Here is a 2,500-nt window from a genome sequence, read left to right as displayed (position 1 = left end):
ACAACATTTGAGTAGTGTTGTTTGATGGAAGTACAATACCACTGATTCTGTTGATGCACCCAAATCACTGATGTTTGTTTCCCAAAACCCCCTCTCGCCCATTCCATTTTAGCACTACCATTCCTCCCCAGCAGGAAGGCAGTGAGCAGTGGAGCGGGGAGCAGTGAGGGGCTAGGTGCCTTGCTCAAGGGCACTTCAGCTGTGCCTACTGGTCGGGGTTCGAACCGGCAACCTTCCGGTTACAAGTCCAAAGCGCTAACCAGTAGGCCACGGCTGCCCCAGAACAGAGCATCATCATGCTTACCATCAACGCCTCCCTAACATACTGTACCTTGACTTGTTTTTGCCTCATTTCTAAGTCACTTTGCATAAAACGTGTTAAATGAATGAATGGACGTATCAATTTTAAACCTGTGGTAGTCTTTCACTGGCCACACAGAAGTAGTCAGAGTTGCTGTTTTTGCAGTTTCATGCTGTCAACATTCCTCATAATGTAGGCGGAGAGTTGGTTTGTCAAGGCTAGCGTTTTTGAATTCTGCATGCCTGCTCTTCACCATGCGTCAGAACACCTTCTGTCCAGGCAAACTTGGCCGATATTAGTTTTTATGAGGTGTTGTATTTATCGATCCCTTTTTTTTTTGCCTTTTTTTTCTTTTCTTTCATTTGACTTTGCCAAAAAGTCCTTGGCACAGACTCTCCTGGCTGTTAAGCGTCACTGTCTTCTCAATGCCATTTGATTTTAGCTTTAAGCCAAAGACATAAGGGCAGTGCATGGGCTAAGTGAAGGACGTTAGCCTACCCCATTAGCCAAATATGATTAAACCGGGCGATTAAATTAGCCTGGAGAAGGCATTTGTTACAAGAGATTTTACGTGAATGTTTGTGGAATTTTAATGCCCATCTATTCCCATGAAAAAATGGCAAAGAAAGGATCTGTGGAAAGCGTGTGTGGGGATAGGCTGCGTGCTGATGGTGTGTTTAGTACCATGTATACTGTGGAGCCTGAGAGAAGAAGGGGGGAAGCTCCCATACGGGAGCCCATTTTAAAGGCATTTCTTGAGTTGTTTTTGTTTTTGGTTGTTGTGTTTTTTTTTGTTTTTTTTTCCCTTGTTGTTGTTGTTTGGGACACTGAATCCCCAAAACAGCTCATGATTTATTCATGTTGGAACAGCCCAAGCCCAGTCGGTCCCTGCGGGTCCATCTCCAAGTGTGTCAAAGTGTTCATGCGCTTGTTTTGCCTTTTACTCTCCCCCCTGCAAGTCTTCAGCCCGCGGAGCCCTGTCGTTTAGCACCGCCAGGCTTTAAACAGAGTTTGTGTCGTCTACATGACTCAGACAGACTGCCTGTGTGTGAAAGAGGTCCTATTTGGTCAGGGAAGAGCTATGTGTGTGTGTGTGTGTGTGTGTGTTTGTGTGTGTTTGTGTGTGTGTGTGTGTATGTGTGTGTGTGTGTGTGTGTGTGTGTGTGTGTGTGTGTTTGTGTTTGTGTTTTGTGTTTTGTGTTTGTGTGTGTGTGTGTGTGTGTGTGTGTGTGTGTGTGTTGCCTTATTGCATATGTACTTTGACTGTTTCTTAAAAAGTGGAGATACTAAGAATGATTCATCATGAGTGCTAGCAGTAGAGAGATCCTGCACAAAATAAAGTTGTTTACAGTGTCGGCTGAAAATATACTCTGAATTGTTCAAGTACAAAGTTTTATGCGTCTTTGATTTAGAAGGGGAAATTAACTACAACTGGGGACCGTAAAAATAAACACATAATTTAAAGAGGCATCTCCAAGGGAGATTTTTTTTTTATCTTATTCTCTAATTAAACAAAGGGCTCCCTCATTCGACCAGATTTTAAACAAACTTGCTGTCGGATGTGTTTGTGGAGAGGTTTTATCTCTCTGTCTGACTGCTTTATAGCGATTTGGGTGATTTGTATCTGTGAATCAAAGTCAAGTTTCAATTCAGAGTTATTTTGTCTAGATAACAACTCATTTTGACCATTTCCAAACAGCACATTTCTGTGAGCGTGCTGCACCCTCTCCTCTTCCTCCCCAGTAATGCACCCAAATAACACTCTGCCTGTCTCCAGCTGAACCCATCTCCAACATAGTGTATCGTCACACCAGTGGGACGGGAATGTTGGAAAATGAACGTTCTAAAGAATATCTGGGTTCATTGAATTCAATATAGAATTGTATAACCTTGAATTGTTGCGGAACAGAATCCCATATGAGAATGTTCAAAAACCCCACACCTTTATACGGTACCTTTACATGCTGAAGAGAAATGACAGCTCATATTCCTCTGATCTTGAGCCACAATATCCTGATCTGATGGCAATCTCTTTTAAATACTCTCTTGTCTCTTAATCATATTTCTATGATGCCTCACCTCGCTATGTTATCAGCAGAATGACTTGTATGGTGTCCTCACAGCGCTCTCTAGCATGGTGTGTTGCAAGTCCATTGGCATCACGTCACAGTTGAATATCCAGTATCCAGATGAGGCCAT

The 2,500-nt window shown here is 42.9% G+C and overlaps 1 protein-coding gene and 1 long non-coding RNA gene across 5 annotated transcripts in view; one reads left to right on the top strand and one right to left on the bottom strand.

Moving 5' to 3' along the window:
* The window catches only part of LOC125305730 (CUB and sushi domain-containing protein 3-like), a gene marked incomplete at its 5' end in the record, with an annotated part of 171,404 nt that overhangs the window by 150,632 nt on the left and 18,272 nt on the right, over window positions 1-2,500 (top strand).
* Window positions 1-2,500, bottom strand: part of LOC125306433 — a 6,312-nt gene that overhangs the window by 2,876 nt on the left and 936 nt on the right. For all 4 annotated transcript variants that reach the window (XR_007195566.1, XR_007195564.1, XR_007195563.1 and 1 more), the window contains exon 2: window positions 2,381-2,500. This exon is cut by the window's right edge and continues 53 nt beyond it. This is a non-coding gene — a long non-coding RNA (uncharacterized LOC125306433). The remainder of the gene's footprint in view (window positions 1-2,380) is intronic.

The sequence above is a fragment of the Alosa alosa genome, chromosome 13 (assembly GCF_017589495.1).
Source record: "Alosa alosa isolate M-15738 ecotype Scorff River chromosome 13, AALO_Geno_1.1, whole genome shotgun sequence".
Lineage (NCBI taxonomy): Eukaryota > Metazoa > Chordata > Actinopteri > Clupeiformes > Clupeidae > Alosa > Alosa alosa.
This window is presented reverse-complemented; position numbering and strand designations above follow the sequence as displayed.